This window comes from Prinia subflava, chromosome 4 (assembly GCF_021018805.1).
Source record: "Prinia subflava isolate CZ2003 ecotype Zambia chromosome 4, Cam_Psub_1.2, whole genome shotgun sequence".
Classification (NCBI taxonomy): domain Eukaryota; kingdom Metazoa; phylum Chordata; class Aves; order Passeriformes; family Cisticolidae; genus Prinia; species Prinia subflava.
Window position 1 is genome coordinate 27,760,105 of NC_086250.1, and position 24,421 is coordinate 27,784,525.

General features: G+C 36.6%; 2 long non-coding RNA genes across 2 annotated transcripts; both read right to left on the bottom strand.

The window, feature by feature from the left end:
* Positions 1-12,897: 12,897 nt before the first annotated feature.
* Positions 12,898-15,433, bottom strand: LOC134549340 (uncharacterized). The gene is made up of 3 exons (XR_010080063.1): positions 15,220-15,433; positions 14,355-14,433; positions 12,898-13,335 (listed from the first exon to the last, which is right to left on the bottom strand). It is a non-coding gene; the product is annotated as an uncharacterized LOC134549340 (long non-coding RNA).
* Positions 15,434-16,594: 1,161 nt separating this feature from the next.
* Positions 16,595-18,735, bottom strand: LOC134549341 (uncharacterized). The gene is made up of 3 exons (XR_010080064.1): positions 18,658-18,735; positions 18,144-18,216; positions 16,595-17,610 (listed from the first exon to the last, which is right to left on the bottom strand). It is a non-coding gene; the product is annotated as an uncharacterized LOC134549341 (long non-coding RNA).
* Positions 18,736-24,421: the final 5,686 nt, after the last annotated feature.

Genomic DNA, 24,421 nt, shown 5'->3' on the forward strand with positions numbered 1-24,421 from the left:
GCTGCTCCTGTTGTTAACTACATAGGGATGTGCCCTGTCTAGTGCACACATCGCTGCAGAAGTGATGGGCAGGTGAACGTGCCACTTTCAATAACAGATGGCTTCTGGGATGAAGGATCTGAAATACATTCCGTTATGGCAATTTATGTAACACACCCACAGTGGTGCTGTGCTGGAGAGAAAAGATTTAAATGTTAGTATGACAACTCTGTTTAAATTCTTGTACGTACAACCAGATCTCCACTTGCATGCAAAGAGAAACACGATTAAGATTAACTAAATTCTTCAACATGTTTTGAAGACATTGTGCAGAAGGATCTAAAAAACTGTTTAATAAGACATGGACAATCATCTCTAATTCTACCTGCAGCCCCTCCCATCTCCCAAAGAAAAATTGTATTCAATGTGGCAAAACAGTACTACAGAATTGAAAACAAACAAAAATACCCATGAGATACCCAGGTCCTACATGACGAAAAATGTGTATCCAAATATCCCAAAACAGTGCCTTGAAAATTGGTATGGCAGCACCTGAGAAGCGCAGAGACCTGACAAAGCCTTGCATCTTCACAGAGTGAGACTCAGCCTACAAAGAATCTGTAGACATTCTGTTGGTCTACTCAGCTAAAGTAAAGTGGTATTTGTGTCAACGTATTCCCACATTCTTAGGATTTAGGAGCAAGAAGGAAATGTCTGGGGTTTTTTCTAAAGAAAATTGAATCTTTTTATAATCTACAACACTTTCTTCTGTTAAAGATATAGACTCATTTATGCCACAATCATGAAATACGTCAAGCAAAGTAAAGAGGTGAAATGCCAAAGTTTCATGTGGACTAATTAAGTAGAGATAGGCATTTCCATACTGATTTTGATTAGACCTAATCACAGAAAGCAAGTCTCATGCTAAAATATACTTGCCAACTCCTTGGGCTGTTGTCAGTGCGCCTCTTGCCTCTGTCTTAACTTTGTCAGGAGAGAAAAATAACCACAAAGTGAACGTATAAACACAAAACTGAGCCAAGAGGACTTGAAAGTTTACAATTCTAGCATGCTAAAAGGCAAACTAACATATTTAAACCAAGATAATTTTATTTTTTTCATATACTTGTTTGTTTGTTTAAATTACACCTGATTCATTTCCTCATTTAGTGGAAGAACTTTCAAAGAAGGTAGCAGTGTACTGAGAACATTATCAAAGCCTTGAGCAAATTTGAAGTATCTGATCTGCCTAAGCAATGTGCATACATTTTGTAAAATAAACACCAAATAGTTTGTTGATATCAACAGGTAGACAGTTCTTCCACAGCTACAGAAAGGATACTTCCATAATTTGGTCAGAATTAATACAGAGTAACAGTGACCAACACTGATCACGTGAAGGAGTGAAGAAATAGCACGATACATAGCCCCGTCCCTGTCGGGGTCATACAAAGACATTACTCCCTTGATACAAGGAATATTTCTTTGAGCCTAGGCTTTGAGATATTTCAAGGCTGGGATCTGAAACATGGTTCAGGGGTAGCCTGAATCTGATAGATCCTGACTCTCAAATTGTTGCTTATACTTCTAAACCAGTAGAGAGTCAGAATCTTCTCTTGTTATTTGAAGAAAGCCTAAATGAGATTACTGCTCCTCTGTGCTGATACTTGTATCTTCTGAAGAAGATTAATGTCTCAGCTTTATATTACATTTGCATTCTATGTACTCATTCCATGGAAATAATGCATTAAGTAGTTAGCATATAATTTGGGTGCATATCAGCCAAGCGTGCATCCTACTCTCAACATTGGCTTCCCACATTAACATTATTGCTAGACACTGAGAAGATTAACAACGTAAGTGAAATATTCTCAGTAGCCTTAAAATGATCATAACAGATCTACACCATATCTTCAAATTGCTTTTCAAAGCCTGGTTTCTATTTTTATAATCAATTTGCTAACTAAACTACATTCGTCACTATGAAAACAAATCAAGTCATACACACATTTTTGTCTCCTTGTGACAGACATTACTTGAAAAAGGAATAACAAGTTTCATCCTCCAGTAAACAGCTGGTATCCTTAGATAAGAAAATCTCTGCACATGGCCAGGCTTCCAATATTGTGAAAAAATGATGCACTAAAAAGAAAAAGACAAAAGAAGTTCCGAGTGCTTACATGAGACAATGTAATTTATAACCAATATTCATAACATAATTATCACTTTTTTTTAATGTATTCTGTCACTAAACTGCAACTACAGCTTCCTTTGGCATCATTCAAATTGTTCCTGGGAAAATAAAAAGCATCCCAACAGGAAATATTTTTCCTTTAGTATGAGCAAATCAGAGAATGATTGAAGGATAAACTTAAGCAATAATTAAGCTTTGATATGTGACAGTTCACCCTTCATGACTCAGTCATAAGATCTGCATGTTCTGAAAAGGCAGGGGCAAGTTCAATCCCACTACCAATTTAGCAAGTATCTCAGGGTAGAGTGTCTGATTGTCATTTTAGCATAAATACTGTGAGAGTAATTCAAATTCTCTGCTTAGAAATCTTATTGGTTTATTGAATAATTTTAAAGACATTCCTTCTGTGAAGCAAGACATCAAATTGGGCAAGTATAAAAAGGCAAATAAATAATAAAACTTGAATAGAGATAATTATTGTTCAAAGTCACATTCTGGTTGATATAGGAATGGCATATAAAAAGCCAAACCAGCTTGCAGTGACCACACATATGCTTCTTTCAAAATAAATTAATGAGAAAAATATCACTTAGTGAGGAAAGAGTAGAAACTAGGGGATTTCTTTGTGAATATACCCCTTCCCCTTTTAGTATGGGGAAAAAGAGACAGACACAGGATATGTTACGTGAACTGCTTACAAAAAAGGCTTTCCCATATCTTCTACCAAGGTGAAAGAAAAACAGAAGTACATTCTACATATACTTAAACTATGGCCATCATAATCCTTCCTAAATAAGAGACGGAGTACTATAATCTCCTTATTGGCTCCCCCTTTTACTTCAGGATGCTAGTTAAAAGAAATCACCAAAGAAGCTGTTGTCTGTGCAGTGCACCATACTCTTGGCAAGCTAAGCAGGAACAAAAAAGTAAGCATGGTCCTCCTTCAGTTAAGCACTCAGGGCAGACAAAGTGGCCTTCAGCTTCCATAATTAAAGAAGAAAAAGGCAATTGGCTCACAGGCCATAAACTCTTGCTGAAAGAGTAGCTAAGATATGAAAGGAGCAGGAAGAACTAAAGACCCAGATAACAAAGCTTCTAAGTAAAAAAAAAAAAAAAGGAACAAAAAAGAGGGACAAAGAAAAATCATGCATGTAGAGAGTTATTAAGAAGGGCATTTTACACTCCCTTTCTTTTTTCCTTTGTTTTTGTTCTTTGTTCCTTTCCATTAAGTTAAATTTATTTGAAATTTTCAGGAAGCATAATCACTCTTCAGAGATTCTATATTATTTTCTGGTTTAAAGTAAAAATTTAAACTGTTGAACTGTTCACATCAACAATAATGAATTACATTTGTAATATGTTGGGTCAATGGTACTCAGCCATGATTTTGGCTATACTGTACCTTGTGTCATTCTGGAGGAGCTTTTTTATTGTTATGTATTGAAGTATGATAGATGACAGTTCGTAATAATAAATGCTTGCATAATATGTTTTCCCCACTCTTCAGGAAAAGGTCATTGTTGTCAGGGTCTGCATGTGGGATAGAAACAGGGATCTGGGACTTTATGAGTTGGATTATTGATACCAATTGGACTGTCCAGAAACACACACACACACAAGGCAGCAGGAAAAAGAGTAGGTTACTACTTCTCCTAATTCTGAAGAAAAAAACACCAAACCATAATCTCCTTTTTTTTGGTTTACTTATGATATAAGGTGTTGATCTCACATACTGTAATTCCCTAAAGGACCAGATGTTGCACTGACTGAGTGAAAAAGATCACAAGAATTCACAAGAAAAATTACATTTTTTTAGGTGCCATGAGAAAATGGAAAGAACAAGAAAAATATTGAAGTCATGGAGTCATATTGGTTCTTTACCTATGCAGTAAGCAGAGATCTTTAAATAGAAGTTGCCTTTACAGACTCCTTACAATGATACACCAGTAGGCTCATTTGGTCCAACACTTCATCAGGAAAACACCTAAAGCTCACTGCTGCAAAAAGATTCAGAAGTTTTTATCATACAAAAAAGCCAGCACAAAGAAATTTATCCTGATCCAACCAGAAGCATCTGCTCACACTGTCTGCCAGTCTGTTCTGCAGACCTAGTAAAAGTGTACAGCTGAAGAGACAGACTTAATTTCAAATGCATTAAATCATAGCCAGACTGCCATTTGGCATAATGAGAAAGACCTTCCCCACTCCTTTTCTGTTTATGTATAAAATGCATTTGTATTGCCTGTCATTATTTAGACTGACTGACCTTGAGGATTTGTGTGGGTTTTGTTTTGTTTCTGTTCCATCCTAAGGCTAGATAGAAAAACACTGCACAGTGTGATATAAGTGAAGACTTGGATAGGATGAGTTCTCTGGTTTGGTAGAATAGTACATCGTCGTTGTGCTGCTGTCCATGATGGGATGAACTGTTTCCAGTTGCTCCTTTTCAACATATGAAAAAATAACTGATTCATTTCTTTCAGTTAAAGACACTTATATGTCCTGCTCATAAGCATTTTAACACACACTCCCCACAGTATTCATAATACTCTGGAAGTATTATGTGACTGCTGTGGCACTGCAGCTGGAAGGCTGAGCAAAGCTTCTTTCAGAACATTAGCTTTCTGAGCTTCACATCACCTGTGAAGGCCATTTTCTGTCTGATATCTAACAGCAGTCCGTGTTACAGAAGTCCTTAGGCTGAGATGAACACCACACATCCACAACATAGTTGAAACCAAAATGATAATTAATGCCTGCGAGGACATTGCATTATTGTTCCTTAATGTTTAATGATGGTTATGAATGGCCATGGTCCCAGAAACCTCTTGTCAGGAGAAAAGTTGCACCACATGAATTAGGGTGGCCTGCACAGAGAGATCGTGTGTGTATGCACACAGAGGCCATAGTCAGGACTGTACACACATCTACATCATACAGAGAGGTACAATCCTCATGTTACAGCTCCTCAGCCTCTTCACAGCCAACAAAACTGTCATGACACATCCACTTGTGATGACTTGCCTCTGTTTTCAGAGACCTCCTCTTCTGAAATGGAAAAATACTTTAAGAATTGTTAAGAACACCAGCCAAAACAAAGGCAGCAAAGTTGGAGCAAAACTGTTGTGTGCCATGAAACCAAGAGACAGCTATGAGTAACCCAGTTTATAAGAGAAATGGAAACAAGTACCAGCTGCCAAAGGCATGCAATTTGATTGAGAGTGAAAAAGAACCAATGCAAGGGAATGTAAACAAAAGGAGTTTTGTCTGCCTGTAGTAATAAGGGTTCTTCTTTCACCTTCCTCATAGTATGTGTGGTGGTGGATTGGGCAAGGCCCATCTCTGAAAAGAATTTCTGAACTATATTGTATTACCTACAAAATCTGTTGGGTAGAAATCAGTCTGATTTGAGCTTAAAGTCCGTGGAGATGTGCATTTTAATTCAAGCCAAAGGTTAATCCCATGGCTTTAAAGTCTTCTGTTGCTATATCTGAAAGGAGAAAGTTTTGACAACTGAAATTTAGATCTTTGAGAAAAGATTCACTTTGAGACAGTGAATAAATGTCTCTGAATATAACACCACAGGGGTCCTCCTCACAGAGAGAAAGATACCCAAATAACAGTTCTAGACTTGTTCTTTTTCTTTCTGCTATCTTCCTATAAAAAGGAAAATTCACCATCTTTAATTCATTTTTAGGAAATAAAATGGATCATTGTATTCAATACTGAGAAGAGGAGCAAGTTACCATTCCAATAGATGAACTGCAGAGACAAAAAGAGCCCTGACGGTACATTTTTTAACTGTTTGACCTTCAATTAGCCATTCTTTAATGAACCTGTGGAATTAAACTGTTGTAAAATATCCTCTTCTTTGACCAATATTATTAATATTACATCACAGCCTATTTGCTATTCTTTTCCAGTGAAAACAAAGGAGAAAACCACTTTTATCTCCTTTCATTCTCACATTTCTTAACAAAAATCAACACATGCAAGTCTCCTCCTCATTATTAGCTACTCTTGGCATTCACATCCATTAAGAAAGGAATAGAGGTATCTTAATTATTCACTTTTCATATGTTAAACAACTCAGTCTCCCAACTCCTACAGAAAAAGAAAAATGACAAACGAAAGGTGACATATTTAGGTTGCTATTGCAGTTCATGAACCTCAACATAGGAGGGGAAAATTTACAATTTCAGGGAGCAGCAGAAGTGTCAGATACTGGATGGGAGCTTATTTATTTTCTGAAATCCAAGCAGAAGTTCTGGAGTTACCATAGGTCTATATTACAAGACCTGAGGATGTTAAAGCATTCTCAAAGTTGACTTTTCTCTAGCTCAGTTTTCATTCACCTCTATTTTCCCACACAAGGCATCACCTTCTCCCTTTCCCCTGACAGCATTAGTCACAAAGATCAGAATTGTCATCAGATCTGCAATGTTCAGACCCACATTTTCTTTTCTGATGATGGGAAATCTCACTGTATGCATTGCAGAAGCAGCCAAGAAGAGACAAGCACTACTTGGGATAATTTCCCACTGGTGCCAATTCCAGATGTCCTGGTTCCATTCCCTCACCATTTCTCAACGGGGAATGAAGAGACAGTAATTAAACTCTATTTGCATTGATACATTCCTCTCTAGAGAGAAAGGTTATGACAGAGGCCTGCCTGAGGCACAGAGGCATGCCAGAGCCTTTCTGCTGGCCCACCCTGGGCTTTAGGCGCTCAGGGCTAGCTCCAGTAACACTGCTGGGTAACCCGGGATCGGCTGCTGGCACACACGCTGCTGCCTCTGCCCCTCAGCCTCGGAGCTGTATTTGCGGCAGCCCACGGCCCGCTCCCGTGCTGTGCTGTGGCACAGCCGCAGCTCGCTCGGCCCCGTCCCCGCCCGCGCTGCGCTGGGCCGGGGCTCCCGGTCCCCCGAGCAGAGGCTGCAGCGGGCAGGGCCGCAGCGGCAGAGGGCAGCACACTCAACGCCGAGGGCGCCCGCGGGCTCGCAAGCGAGGAGAACCCCGAGAGCTTCAAAACGCCCTTCCATGGCCTCGCTGCGGAGTCACAGCACTGCTCAGCCCAACTCATGAGCATGCAGAGCGTGGCTGAGCTACAGGACAGTTCTAATTTATAAATTTCAGTTCTGTAATTTCTATTCTGTGTGTTAGCAAATAATAACAAAATTGCTTGCATGGGATGGGGGGTAGTGATATGTGAGCTGTATGTGATGAAAAGGAGGAAGATAAGGCTGTGTTGCAGACCTGAGTGAAGCACAGGATATCGGATTACTTAGCTGCTTATTTCTTTGCTGTTTGCTCTTGCATCAGAGGGATACACAGTCTAGCACATCTCCCTCGTGCCTGATGACATTTTCCCGATGTGTTGTTTTGTATTTACATTTCAAAACATACACAGAGTTAAAATTAAGGTTACATCAATATCATCCCCAATCGAGACTCAGGAAATTAAAACCCACTTCTACTAATTGAACTGTACATCTGATCCTTTAAAAATTGCTATTAGTACTGTTTAGCTATTGACAGTGTACAGGAAGGCAGTGTATACCTTGCAAGGAAGGGAATTTCTTCCATGCAGAGCAAAACAAACGGTAACATAATAAGCTTTAGAAATCTACTGAGGAAAAAAAATCTATTTGTACAAGGAGGCTGAGCTAGTGTTACCCTGAGAAGATTCATTTTTCCATTTCCTGACTCAAGTTTCAAAAAAAATTACTTTTATTATAAAAATTAACCCAAAAATTAGAGCCCTTTCAATTCTGTTTCTCTTCCAAGATGCAGGCTACCGCCACAGAGGAGACTGCTAATCTCCAACTTCTGGTTCAAATAATACAGAAACCAAATAGCCCCTCAGTTTTTCTAATTAATGAAGATGGAGATTGAACCCACGGAGACATCTGCCTTCTTATACCTTTACAAGATGTGAGAGTCAGATGTTGTGTTCTTTCCAAAAGAATTTGAAAGAGGAAAGGAGGAGACTTCTGTTCTTATTTTAGTTTCAGCTTCTACTATATCACTAAAAGAAATAAGTGTTTTAAAAACAAGCTTTACTACCAATTTCCAAGTTCCACCAGAATTATGCTCATTCATTACAAGAAATTATCTATGAATTTCTACAGTACAGCCAAACTGGGGCAGGACAATGACTTAGTAAAAGGCAGCAGTGAAAGCCAGCCTATCTGCCTATTTATATTACATTTGTCATATCGGCATACATTTTCTTTGGAATTATAATTTACTGTGAGTGATTCTCACTTCCTATACCACATGACAAGGAAGCATTAGAGGTTACATTTAATTTTTATGGTTTTTTTTTACCAGTTTCCTAGTTATACAGGTTAATGAAGTCAATACTATCTGCCTTGTCAGCCTGCTTACCACCCTCATTAATCATGTTCTGAACTGTTAGTTTTGCTGAAATTAAACTTTGGGGTGGAGAGGTTAAACACACTGTTCCCACAGGTATTGTCAAAAAAATACTTCTGGTGAAAGGGAGAGACCTCAAACACACACCCCTAAAGAGGGACAGGCTGTGGTCTGAGTGTATGCACCAGAGAAGCCAACATGGGAAAGAGCTCAGGCACAAAACCTCTCAAGAGTTTCAATCAATGTTTATGTCATTCCAAGGCTCCAAAGTAAAGTTAACCACAGGATAAACAAGTAGAAGAGATTTCATTAGTACCAGCAGAACTGGCACCAAGGAACTGATGGCTGTTGTTACTTCACAGGGTGTATAAGGAAGAGAAATGGTCCTCTTACACAAGAAATACTGTGTTCCTCATAGAGTGAAAAAAGGGAAATAAATGGGAAAATGGTGTTACTGTAAACAATTTTCTATTTCTTTTATATCTCTTTTGTATCTGCTGGAAGGAGATACTGTTGACTTTTTTAAAAATTCATCAAATACCAAGAAATTGCCAGCCTATTCTCCCTCTTTCCAATATGCATTTGCCAACAAAAGGGAAAATTTAAAAAGCAAAGACACTATTCTTGTCCTTACAACTTAATAAAAGCCTTCTATGCATTGAATGGGGACTGCTGCTTGCATTGGTATAGATGAGTGAGGGGAATCCACAGCTAAAAGAAAATAAAATTTTAAGAAGTTGGTACCAAGTATGCAGCTAAAACTATTTTAGAAACATAACAATCACATGTTCTACCTAAGAATATATGTATTTATTTATCTTTTATTATTTTAGTCCCTTATCTTTCTTAATAATTGTGTTCATTTTTAAAAGAAATGCAGTTGCTTCAACACCCAGGTGGTAGCATGGGGATCACACAGATTTTTAAGGTTATCACAGAGGCAACGAAACAGTCAAGGTGGGATTTTTTAAGCTTAAGTCATAACTAAACTTCTACTATGTTTCAAGAAATCTCATAGGAAGCAAATCAAACTTTCAAAGGAAGACCAATATCAACAATTTTGGCATGGCAAAGCCCCTCCATGCCACAACTATCAGAATTTATAGATGCACAAAACTGCAGAAAACAGAGGATAGACATAAACTAAAAAACAACCTTTTAAGAAATTATTGCTAATTTCATTTGGTTTGATGGTTTGAAATTATTCTGTGAAACACTATTCTTTATTTAGCAGCTAGTATTATTTATGTTTTAAGTCGTTGATAGAAATTTGGTTAATGTGTGATCCAAATAGAATTACCCAGCATTGTTTTGCCCTCAGATAGCAAGAGAATAAATGGAGCAGGCACGCTCCAGAGCAGACACTATGGTTCCTTCAAGCTGATTAAATCTCTGCAGTGAAGAACACCCCTAAAACACACAGCAGAGGATCTTACCAAGCATCTCTTCTGAAGTGTGTCATTGCTTTCTAAAGCTGTGAGTGTTCTCTAGGAAGCTCCACACCAGGCTGCTGCTGCTGCTGCTGCGCACATCCGGCTCCTACCTAGGGCTCACATCGAGAGTTCCTCAGTGAAGGCCTGCTTGCTGTAGGACAGACTGTCCTTACAGATGTGTGGTCACCAACTAAGGTGATGCCTGGAGTGCTGCAGGTGAGTCCCAACCCAGATACACATCATGAGCCCCTCAGGAAGGAACTTTTGGGACTGCTTTTCGGGTCATAAAAATGAGAGTATAGTCAGGAGGGATGTGGGCACAATGCACCAGCATCAGGTTGGTATGCAGTTCCTTGACACAAAAGGCAAAGAGAATGAAGAGGAATAACACCTACGGAATGTCTTGTTCCCCCCCTTTTTTTTCTTAAAATGTGTGAATTTCTTAAAATTCAAATATTTATGTTTTCAGCAATCCTGCCATAATAGGCTGTTAAATATGAAATGAAATGCTGTTTCCTTGGCTCCACTTTCCCCTTTACTGGCTTGATCCATGAAGACTGTTTTTCCCTACTCATATGGGACTGCTATGGTGCAAATCTTATCTTCCCTGGAAAGGAAAACCAATGCCTCAACAGTGTTACAGTTCTAAAGGTGATTAAAAGTACTGAGCAAAGCCCCTCCATGCCCCAGCCCTACAAACTCTACACCATCACTTAATATCATAGTACTTCAGTTTTTCACTACAAAATAAACCAAAATGGCATATTTGTCATAACAGTCTAGAAAAACAGCAAGGAGGCTGACAGACCTGTCCCTTACTGCACCAGGCAGAACTATGCTGTGGACAGTCAAAGACAGATCTTCAAGTGCCTTAGAACAGCCATAGCCTAACTTCAAAGGCCACGAAGATGACAGGACAGAGAAAGGCAAGAAAAGTCATCCCAAAATGTATCTAGCTTTAGACTTTGGAAGCAAAATCAAGACAATCTTCAAATTGTTTCAAGACTGACTCACCCATAACAGAAGGATGTAGTAGGAGTGAAATATGCTTACAGAGCATCCCTTTTATTTGTATGCAGATGCACAGAATTACAGGCATAAAGATATTGGGATGTACCTGAAATAATATATTTTCCCCCTATAAAATATTTATGACTAATCTAATCTTACATTAAATGTTTCTTAATAATGGGAAACATTTGAGGCATTATAATTGGTGAATTGCTAGGAAATGTCATGAAAGTAAATGCTTAAAACGTAGAAATTACATTTAAGTCATCTCATTTGAATGAAATTATAAAAAATTATGTTCTATTCATTGTTTTATGTATGTTTCATTATAATAATATGGTTTCATTTATGTAACAAAAGGGTCCTAATTAGATCTTTCTTAAATGGATACAAGTTTATCAGTTAGTGTATCCCGGGTAAACCATTCCAACTAATGCAGCTTTTGCTGCTAATGCCGTGTTTTAATTCTTTCCAGTTGCTAGAGGAGTTATTTATGCACACAGCATGGAGGCTTATGCTCATGCTTCTTTGATTGCACATGAAAATAAAGAACATTCAAGTAGAGAGAGGGTAGAAAATTAACAATTTTAAATCTCAAACCAACCCACATTTTCAATAAAGGAAAGGACAAATAGATGAACACACCATGATAAATAAAACATGTGCTTTGACATCTCCTGGATTTAGTAGACAAATTGATTTATATCTCTCAAGTAAGAGACAGAAAGGAATACTCTCTTTTTGAAAACTGGCACACTACTAAGAAACCAGAATGTTTTTATTTAATTATGATAATTGTCTATTAACATTCTAATGCATGCTAAAACATTAGAAGCTCTTCTTTGCCTTTCTTCTCCCATCATGACAGATAAATTCATCCAAGTTCTCTTCCTTGCAGTTCCTTTCTGGCAACACAGATGAAGTTAAAGAAAATCAGTGAGAAAAAGAAGAGGAGGAGAATAATTTTGTTTCAAAGTGTCGTTGTCTATGTTACAAATTCACAAATATCAAAATACATGAGGACAATTGATGAATTATACATGCTATTCACCAGCAATCAATCCTCACTCCCAGCCCAAAAAAATCTTTAGTTCTCTTTGAAAACCCTAAACACTAAACACATTTCTACAATTCCTTCTTAAAAGCACCATGTCTTTTTGTCTTAACACTTTGCCGTGATTTCTTAGGAAATTAGGCTAGATGAGATCATGGGTTTTTTCTGGGTACAGTGATTTTTTAACTTGTTGGCCAAATATAATCAAATCTGAAAATGGGGTGATGATCTCATAGGAGTATTAGAGGTAATTTATGACATCAATAGCTTATGGTGGTAAGGTCAGCACGCTTTGGAATACCAACCAACATTTCCTCAAACGCACATGCCTTCTGAAATCCAAGAGTAAGCCTCGTCGAAAAAATCCCAAAGAGAAGTGTTTGTGTACTTTTATTTCCATCCTTTTCTTACTTTTAATGAAAGACCATTCTTGAATTTGTAGCAGTAAAGAAAATGGTAAAATGGTATCTTGCCCACCAGAATTTTAAGGACAAAATGTCACCTGGTTATTCTGGAATTTCCGTTCAAGTTTTAGCGCATTATTATCACAGTTCATGACGTAAGTTTTGTATTTCTCACTTACTCATGATATAAGTATTATATACATCAGACTGCATTTTACATATATGAATATGTATATATACACACACATTTGCGCATCAATATGTGCCAGTTGAAACATTTCATCTTTACTTAACTAAAAGATTTTCTGTTTGTACTATAACATAACAGTTTAGCATTTCAAGAAACAATCAGAATTTTGAAACCACTGTGAAAAGAAGCTCTTCTATAGCACTTCTTACAAGCAGTCACACAGAATAGACAAGGTTTAATGGATACAAGTTACTCCTGGGGAGATTCTGATTGCTTACACAAGGAAAAAATTTCACAATGAAAACAACCAGACATTGGAATAACTTCCCCAGAGAAGAAGTGATTTCCCCAGCACTGGACAATTTGGCTGGACATGGTGCTGGGCCATCTTGTTGAGACAATTCTTAACTTTTGTTATGAATGGTTGGACCAGGCGACCCTTGAGAACCCTTCCACGGTATTTTTTGACTCTGTGATTCGGAAAAAGTTCTTAACTGAAAATGTGATTAGGAACTGAAAAAAGCTCACCAGTGAACTCATGGATCCAAGCATGTCAGCGTTCCAGAAGTGGTTGAGAACACTCTTAGATACTAGGTTTAACTTTTAGGTTGTCCCATGTGGTCAGGAGTTGATCCTTGAGTCCCTTCCAACTCAGAATAGTCTATGATCCTATGATTCACTATCATGGCTTCCTGCACAAATGGCAATCAAAAACATACGCCAAATAGATTTTCCTGGTGAAAGCATAGGTTTGATACACACAAAAAGCAGGAACTTGACTAATTTGCAACACAAAATATACACAAGGAAATTATATACACATAAGTACATACAAGCCAAAGTCCCAAATAAGGGAAATAGTCCTATTCCTCATCACACCATGTCTTTTAATTGTCATTCACTGGTTTCAGAAGCAAACTCTTTATTCCACTTTAAGGAATAGCTGCTTTTCTGTATTGTCTTTAGATATAACACAGTACTGTTCAGCTCTCTCAAGCTATTCATTCATTGACCACAGGTAGGCAACTCCCTTCTTTGTCTCTTGACATATTATAATCCTGCTCTGTGTCCTCTCTATTTAATTGCAGTCTATATAAAAGAATAGACTCTCCCAGATATGACAGCATATGAAAATCTAGGGATATTTTTTCACCCGTTTCAAGAAAAAAACAATGAAAAAAAATCTACACAATCTTAAGGACTGGGATGAGAAATATCCTATACGAGTGATATAAAATGCAAATTTCTGTAGATTTAGGAAAGCAACATAAGTAACTTGAGATTCTTGGTCCATTTTTGAAGATATATGGTTTGTTATAAAATGGATAAAGAATAATAAAGAACATACTAAAATAAAAGCATTTTCTCAGTGCATAATTTCTTTTTCAGCTTCCTCCTCCTTACAATTAGGTAATGGAACACAAATAATGATAGGAGGTATTATCACTTTAAGTATAAGGAGGTTATAATTTAGTAGCACTACTAATCTGTTGAAAGTCAAGAAATTTAATTCATAATACACCTAAATAAAAGATCTCGGCTTATGAAAATAACATTAGCAAGCATACTACCCAAAAATGAATCCTGAGTTGCACATTTTAAACAGATTCCCAAGACTAGCAGTATTGGTTCACTAAAAAAGAAAAAATTCAGAAAACTAAAACATTAATTCTGTTAAAACAAAATGAATAGATGGCATGAGTACATTTACCCTTCCTTGGACAATCCATTTCTTCACATGGACGAGTCTAAAGCACCTTGATCCTTCTGTCTCTTTTAATGATGTTTTCCTAGACAGAAAAATAGCAGCAGTAATGAACCAAAAAAAAAATTACAGATCTCAAATTAAACAACAGAGGCCTATTTAAAATTAGAAAAAAGTTATCCATTTATCACTACAAATTTGACACTACTGTGCCAATATGAACTAGAATTTCAAACCTTGTGGTCAATGAAGCATAAAATAGATTGTCAGAAATACTGTCTGAAATATGAATCCACGGAAGAAAAATGATTGAAAATACCTAAGATAATTTCAGAGAATCAAAATTGGCTGAATATACCTCTAAAATGTCTCCCTTTCTCAATCCATAAATGGTTTTCTCCTAGTGACTGTTTCATACAAGTAGTAAAAATAAGATTCTGATTTCTACGTTTGAAAATGCTGTGCATTTCTGTGGTAAGCTAAATCACTTTTTATCTGGAAATTATTTATTCTGTAAGAGAAATTAATAGCAAAATAATAAGCTTTCCCCTACACTGAAGCAATCTTCTTGGAAAATTCAGGAGGCTGCGTTATGAAGCCCATGGTGTACTAACCACGACATTGTATGAAGTAGAGCATTACCACAAAAATGCCAAATTAAGAGACACATTGAAACTAGTTTTTTCTAGCTTTAACTCAGAACAGAAATTTTTAAAAAAACTTTATGAAAAAATCATATTTGTTATATGCCAGTTGGAAACAATCATCCCTCAACGAACATCTGAATTTTGGTCAGCCTGAATCCTACAGCACCACGTTAAAGCTCACTCAGGATACAGATGGCTACAATAAGCTTCAGTGGTTCTCTTACCAGGTTGGTTGCCTCGGCTAGATACCCCTCCATAGGAATGGTTCCAGGGTACCTGGACTAAACCAGGGTAATGAAATGTTGTGTACCCCACTTAGCTCACATTTTGGCCAAGGTGGTTTTGACTCTGCTGATACTGTTCTGCTGGGCTCCTCCTCTGTTTTGATCATCCTTCAGCTATTTAATGAGAGTGTTCCAGAATTAGGTAATCCAATCCTAAAATAAGAGCAATTATGTTAAGAAGGTAAATGATAACAAATATCCCTTTTATTACCCTAATAAAAACAATAATTAAAAACAAAGAGTATTTAGCAAGCTTTGAGTTTTTCCTTATTTTTAGAGTTCAATAAAAATGATCACAAGCTAGCTTGGGATATACTAAATAGAGGGGGAGGGGAGTCTGTATATTCTAACTATATTTTTCCCTGTAAGAATAAACAGAATGGAATAGAATATGAAAAAGAAATATTGAAACTTGTCTGGGATTATTTATAAATAAACCAAAATTAATAAGGAATGCAACACCAGCTGCAGTCATATTGAAAAAAATTAGAGTTATCTCAGAACACCCTACTGTGGCTTCATTCAAAACACTGACAGCCTTCAACACAGGATTCCTGAATTAGTAAGCAATCTCTCAACTTTATTTTGGCCAGTGAACAACAGTGGCTGGTGAGGGAAGCATTCAAGACTGCAAGAAATAAGACTCATTGCCTCTGAGAGATGGCAAAAATTGAGGGTTAAAACAACCCTGTTTCATGATATCTGTACATGGAGAGATGTATTATTTGCAGTTGGAATTGGAAAATGTCTGACCACTGACACAAAAAGAGCTGATTGCCCAGTAAAAGAAAGGAAATGACATAACTGGCCTTTCATTGTGCAGCTACTAGAAGGCACTCCAATGCTCCAGGTATCTTTCTGACATTTTTCCCTCCATCTCCTCCACTACATTTAGTCCCTATAATCACACAATATTGAGAACACTTTGGTCCAAAGCATTTTGTAGGTATGGAATCAGGAATGGATGAGTTTGAGCTTTTGTTCCCTCACTGACCCCATCTGACAAAGTTTAGAATCCTTTTGCAATATTTACAGTGATTTAGAGGTAGGGCTTTAAGAAGTACAATTGGTCTTGATTTGAAAATCTGTGAGGCAAGCTAGGAATGAGTATCCCACTGCAGCTTTCAGCCTGCATTCAGAGGCAAAGACATCCAATAATTCTCAGCAGTAAGCCCCAGGACTGTAAATATAATGGCAAATCTGAAATCTTCATGAGTTTCCATTTAGTATTCTTCCATCGTAAACAGGAACACGATATTTACCAGTGATTGATATCCAAGGAACATAATCTGTCTTACACGAGGTTATTTATTTATGAAGAGTCCTGCAGCTGTGCCTGGAGACAGAGTGGATGCTCTGTGAGATGGAATGGATGTGTATATATATGCCCTGTATTCAGTGTCAAACTGTGACATTTTATCTAAAATTCCTTGGGTGCTGCATCTTCATGCAATCTTACGGTAATGGCTTAATGACGTTAGCAAAAGAGTGCAACCAAGAACTCCTGTCTTGTCCTCCTAGTTCAGATTCCTTCATGGATGGCATTCCTCCTACACGTAAAAACAACTGGCAGTATTTTAAACATATCTTCTTGGTTTTCCATATCAACAAAAAAATCAAGCAGGGAGCTCAGGAACATCACACATGAGCAGGCTTATAGTCAACTCTAACTCTTTTTCTTGAACAAAAGACAAAAGCATATTTGCAGTAAAGTTCAAATTTCATTATTTCTATGAAAGGAAAGTGAGGGAAGGTAATGTATGGGTATCTGTGGCTAACAGCATTTCAAGGTTATCAGCTGTTTAGAGGGCAATTGGGTCCATTCTGAATATTAAAACATGTTATTTAAAATGTTATGACCTTTAGATTAAGTGATAAATCCTCAGTAAATTCCTAACTAAACTGCACCAGTGGCAAGGATTCATCTTCAGTTTTTCATTCCTTTGATGAAAGCACCTAACACAGAACTCCTACACAGCCTTACTGAAAATATTAAATGACAATATCTAAAGTTCAGAAAGTCACAAATCTAAAAGTCAGCTAAGTCCTTTGTTTTTGCATCACAATTATTCCTGTGAGGATCATAGGAATAATTAAAATAAATAAATAAATAGAAGGTTTTATCTTGAAACACCTCAGACTTCAGAAACATGCCATTTTACCTGAACTCACATTAATATATTTGCCACCTATGAAATTACCATCAAGCTCCTTCAAGGCATGCTACTGTATGGAGTATCTTTATATGCACATCTTCAGGCAAGGACTTGATCTCCCTGTGATTGATAGAGGCACTTACCACAATAGAATCCTAATCAAGACACAGATCCTCTGGAGAAATAAGAACAAATAATAATGACAGTGCTTTAATATCCAACTAAGCAAGAATCATCTCTGCTTTCTCGAACTGAACATTTTTTTCCCCTATCATTTATATGCATGAAATGTTGGGGCTAACTGGTATCCCTACGAGCACACTCTGGTCTTCTGCAGAATACCAGACAGCACTAAACAGTGGTGGGATGAAATAGCATACACATTAGTAAGTCTGGGGTTTTTCTTATAAATACTTTTGCAGTAGAATTACTTGCCTACAGAGCAGAAGGGAGAAGCTTGAAAAAGCCAAGGATTTTTTTATCATTTAAAAAAAACAAGAGCCCCAGCATTTCAGACCATAACTGTATGTGTTTTTTGAAAACAGATGCACCTGTGAATTCTGGGGAGACAAGGGACTATAAGAACCCAAAAAGATTTTTATTCTTAGAGGCATATCAAATGTGTTGCTTTAGGCCAGTGGGGAATGGCAGATGAAAAGCTAATAGAGGAAGGCTGGTAAAGGGCTGGATTTAGGATAACAATCCTACCAAATACTTGAGACTACTTGTTGTCCCTCTTCTCCTATGAAGTCCATAAGACGTCAGCGTTCCTTGTCAACCCCTGCAAAATGCAGACAAGACACGATGTTTGATGCAGATAAATTCCATATCTTTCAAACTGAAAAGACAACTAAAAAGATAAATATTAGATAGAAGGAATATACCTATGATAAACAATTCTGTTGATGAAATGTAATTAGTAATCCTATTAGTTGACTCTGGAAAAACATATTTGTTCAGAGCCAGCAATAAACAACCACATGTTCCTTCATCAGAAAGTGCAAATCGACCAACTTAGTTAAGAACTATTCTAAGAACACTTAATAGCATCCAGTTTCAGTGACTGATTTTCTATTTTAAGCAGGAAGAGAGGTACAGCACAAACAATCGGGAGGATAAAAACCTGACAGCAAAATTTCCACATATACCAAAGAAAATAACGTGCCTATGACAGCTACAACAGCAGCAATTTTCAGCTTCTTACACTGCTCAAGCAACGCACCTTGCAGTCATCCCTCTTACATAAATCTGCACGTTATAATTTTGCGTTCCAATGGATCGGTTTGTGTGCTCCGTATCTGCAAATGAGCCAGATAATAGGAGTGTGAGACGTGATTTGTGCTATCAGTGACATCAGGAGTTTTGCAGCTGTAGTTATTAACAGATTTTTTTTCATCCAGCAGCATTGACTAAAATCAATCACTCTGATAACTAGGCATGGCATGAGCTGTCCGCCCTGTCATTTCAATCTGATTAATCACACATACACAGACCTTTACCTTAAAGGAGCAATTGTTCATGTTTAATCACAAAGATACATTCAAGCATACCATCATAGATTACTAAATTTAAGTGCAATTTATGTCTAATAGTTTGGCAAATACATTTATGATAATATGGTTTTGGCATATAGATGTATTGTTTCATTCATTTTACAAACACTAAATTCTAATCTAATGTGTTGCACTTTGAATCATTTATCACATCAGATTTGCAGCTTTTGTAGCTTCTATTATACACATATCCTTATCTGCAGATTTATCCTAATAACCCAGGTACAAATAAGATATTAGTTATTATGCCTTCTTTGCTTGCTTGACAGCAGGCACCTTCTTCATCATGGACTAAATGATTTTATTTTACCTAAACATCCTATATTCTATTAACTGGTCATTCTTTTGTTTCAATTTTCCTTTTTAACCTCAGAATAAAGCACAGCTCTTCCATTAAGAATTATGCAAGACCTTCATTCTCTTTTGGGCTTGAGGACTTTTTTTTTTTTTTTACTCTTTAAAACAAAAGGCGTACAACAGAGTCTATACACTATTATACCATTCTGCAAGTAAAAGCAGGCTGCTCTGCAAAAACACATTGTTATGCCAAAACCAGGTTGAATTTGAGATCAATTAAACCAGTAACATATTTGACTCTGAAACACAGCATGCCAGATATTTCTTGATTAGGCCTAAGCCCACAAAAACATTCAGCTGTCCTGGGGTCCCCCACCACTAAGGACTGTAAGTGTGCATAAGTTTCACTTTCAATCCAGAAGCCAATGAAATATAAGAGTAAGCTGAAAAATTTAGTATAAGCCTAAATGTTGTGCTGATAAAAATGCACAAATCCATAATCTTTGGCTCTGTTGCTGAAGTCATATGCAGTGGTTGTTACTTGCTATGCATATTAAGCAGGTGACTCCTTAAGCTTTTAGCTTCTTCAAAAATATTAATTCACCAACATTTCAGAATTGGGTGTATTTTCTCAAGAGCCAGATTCATATGTTAGGAATTAGTTTTTATTTACTGTTTCTAAACTAGGTAATATTTATGTTTTAAAATAAATACTTTTTCAAAGACTGTTGTACTTAGATCTATATATGAATTGACTGAAAATCATTTTTATGTTTTACATTTAAACAAAAAAAAAATAATCAAATAAGGCAAAAAAGCTTTTAGTTAAAAATATAACATGATCAATATAAAGTGAACCTTTCTTTCATTTGTAGCACACTGTGCAGGAGGTCCCTAATAGCAGGCTCCTGCTCTGACTGTTCCCCAAATGTATTCTCGGGAAATGACAAGTTGAATAAGTTGACAAGTATATATACATATACCAAATATACCTCCTGAAGGAGAAGAGAAAGCATTCTTCTGCAAAGAATTTTAAAAGAAAAGCCAAAGTCTTGGATGCAACCAGAGACTTGCTTATGCTCAAATAAATGGCAGAGACACAGATTCATGAACAGACTATAAGTAATTATTCAAAACTGCCTAGTGCATTTATTTCCTCAATCCAAAATTGGGATGCAGAAGGATATTGCTTTCCACCACATGTTATGCACCAACAGTATATACATTATAAAGCACCCAGAGGTTCAATTGTCATTTTGTAATGCAATCCACAGGAGCCAGGCAGAATACAACTGGAGTGTAATCACCACCAGAAGCTTTAATGTAAGTGTCCCTTATACAGAAAAGGCTGACTCAAAAACATTCCTCCTCATCACATCCTAGAGTATTTTCCAAAGCAAGAACAGCTGTTAACCTCATTGTGCCCACCCAGTTCAGCAAAACTCTACCACCTTTGCTGTTGTAATGTACCGTTATCAAGTAGAACACAGGCAATGAACCACACAGCAACCCATACCTCATGCAGAGTGTTTTACAGGATACACTATACCAAGCGATTTTTGGATCTTTCTTAGCCTATGGAAAAAGATTAAAGTGATGGCTTTTGTACATACATTCATATTCATATTGGAAATCTAGAAAAATGCAATTGCAGATCAGAACATTAATCCGTCTAGTACACAGTCCATCTCCATAGCTGCTATGGTTTAGGAACGTGCAAAATACCTGTCAGTAATAAATGAGGATAGTATCTCACAAGTCACAGGTTGTGTCCACAAAATTGTTATCAATAGCTATTAATTAGCCACCTCTCTCTTGTTTTTCCAGTCCTTTTTTAAATCAGTTTGTACATAAGACCATCCAAAAATAGTAGAGGTACATACCACAGTTTAAATTCTGTGGTGCAGAGGTAAAAAAGAAATGCTGTGGGTTAGGGGTTTTTTCCTCCCTCTGTCTGAGCCTACCAGCTCATTGGTCCATGCTTATCCCCTCTGCAGCAATCACCTTTGTATTCACCAGAGTACTTCCCACATTTGTACCCCTTCGGTTCTTTAAAGTTCCGGTCTGCTCAGCCTGCCCTTGGGAGCAAAGTCATCTAAGTACACCAACTTCATTTTTTTCTGAAGACCATTTGGTAAAGAATTTGACAAATAGTCTGAAGTTCAAAGTAAATTAGATTTAAAAATCAAAGACCTGTTAACTATTTTCTCCTATACCACATTTGATTAACTTGATTTTTTTGTAGTAGTATGTTGCAGAGGTCTTCTGGAAGAACTTTTTCGAACATTTGGAATTTACCACCTCACCTTCCTGTTTTACTGAATAATCTGTTATTAATAAAAAAAATGCTAACCATAACTACCAAATCCATCTATTTGATGATCAGAAATTCCAGTATTTTTTGCTTTTGCCTTTTAAAAATGTTTTTAATGCTCAGGTTTTTCTGCATTCTTTCCAATATTTTTGTCTTGTTGATACAATATTGCACTGAGCATTTTAAATGCAATTCCTATTGCTGATGTAGAAAGGCATATTAACAGGTTTTCGTTTATTTATTCTCATTCCTTATGTCTTATACTCTAAATACAACCTGTAATTAGAAAACTGACTTGCTCTGACTGATAAAGAAAAGGAAACAGTACAGGGCATGATATTTTTCCCTCTACTTGAATGAGATGTCACAGTTGGTCAGGAGTCTCTTATGTTAGGGTGTCCATCTGCAAAAATAAGTAAATAAATAAATATGCACACAGTGTAGAGTAAAAATAAGTGCTTAATTCTTCTCACAACACCAACAAAAAGTAATTTTTGCATGTAATAATGCATTTTCAGCCTCCTGAAAAGAAACGCTTTTACTGTACAAATTTAGTTCAAAGAGTTGAATGCCATAGGACATCACAAAACCCATGTATTGCACTGAGCCTTTCCTTTTCTTCCCAGGTCATCATAAGTATCTTTCAAGAGAGGATCCAAGTAGGTATCCATTAACAGGGTAGGAGGAATTTCTCTCAACTAACAGATTACTTTATTGTCATATACGCTTCCAAATGTGCCCAAAGTCAGAGATTTATCTTATCTGTAACTGTCATATTTAACTCATTTCCTAAATGGAAGTACATTTAGGAAATAAGGAAAGCTGTATTTATCAGAACTGAATATTATACATTATTATGGTGTAAGTCATTAATTGAGGAATACTCAGGAATACAGTCTATTACTACAGTCCCAGTCTAATGCAGATCACATAGACAACATGCATTTCTAAGAGTGTGAAAATGTTTTTTCTTATTTAACATATAACAGGAAGTCAATATTGTATCTATTTTCTAAAAAAAATCCTAAGGGAAGAGATGTCTAATTTTTTTTTCAAATACACTGATTTTCTCTGGAGTCTGTTAAAGATGTGTCACACGGGAAGCAATAAAGAAGATGATGCACAGAACTCTCTCATCATGCCCTTATGTGCCAAGCCCCTAGACACAACAACATTAGAAAGGAAAGTTCTTACTAATTGAATACAATGACTAGATGGAGCAAAAATTAATACAGAATAGAAAAATATTCTCAGAACCTGTGCACAATATAGTGGGGGAGGGGGAGGGAGGAGGGGAGGGACAAAACATATCCAAAATAGTGTTTTAAAATAAGGTCACTAAAACACTTTTTGTGCATATTGTATCATTAATTGAGTAAATATAGAAACACCAAGAAAACCTTTACTAATAATGGAATAAATAATACTTTAAAAATTGCATGGTATGATCTAACTGCTTTGAATTGTCAAGTGAAATGTCAATGGTGAGATAGGTCTAAAAAAGCATGTATAAACTTTTCATTTTTTTCTTTCTTTTTAAATACATTTGTAATTATGACATTACCTAAATTCAACTTCAATAACATAACTGAAATCAAGATCTTGCTATATATCAGGAGCTGAGCAGGCCTTTCCTTTTCGTTACACAGCAGTCATAATTGACATTTTTGTCACGTTGCTGTGTTAAGTCCTGGTTTGTGCTGCATAAATGCACAGAAATTCAGCTGCATTATACTCATCTCTTTACCCTACCTACCATTTTACTTTTTGCTCTCTTCCTCTCTGTCTTTTCCTTCCAGTCTTTCATCATATGTGAGAATTATATGTTTTTTTCCTCTGTCTGTTGACAGGGAAAAAGAAGCTATAATGTCTGCACTCTACCTGGTCCTGAAAAAAAATCAGCAAAACTGCAATCAACATCCTGATAAGGTCTTCTAATTTCATTCTGGATATGAGAAGGATAATTTAAATCACAACACTGTTAATGCTGAAGTTTAAAACAAGAAACATATACCTCAAAAAACCCCAAAAAACTAAGAATTCTAAACCCAAAAAGCCCAGGATTTCTTATGAAATGAAAAAATCAAAGGTGATTTATGCTTTACACCTAATTCTAATTTTTATAGAATAGATTGAAAATAGAACACATCAACCATATTAATATTCAAGCCTATCCCTTTAAGTATCACGCAGTCACTAATCAGAGCTGAAGGGGACTGAGCTTTTCTCACAGTTATCATTCTCATTTTTAAATGACTTAATTTTGTACTGTTTTGTATTCAAAACACTTTTATATATCTGGCATGTAACCCCTACAGTTCAAGTAGTTAAACAAACAGCATCTAATTTTAGATTCCGTAAAATTAATTTCAGTAGAGAAGCTGATGAAAAAGAGAAAGGCTTTAGTATTTTATAGGTATTACTAAAGCTTGTCCCTCCAGAATTAAATCTTCACAGCAGCCACTTCATAAACAAGATTCAGGGTTTTTGAGGTGTTACTTACATATGCAGAAGAATATAAGTCAAAAAACACTTTGTTGTGCTATTGACATATAAGCATATAATAAATAATCCAACAGTTATTGAAAAGCAAAGATTTTCATCAGAGAATTACAGAGCAATTGTGGTACCTGAGGCCAAGTGGTGCTCCCGTCCCTACCATATTCTCACATGGGTTCTGTGGAGTGGCAACGTTACCTCCACGGAGTTTTCAGCTGTCACCCATCTGATACTATCAGCTAAGCTTTTGCTGTTATAATAGACCTGCTGAAGCTGTATCTACTGTTTGGTGGGGGGGGGTTTAATCACCATTTACTGATTCC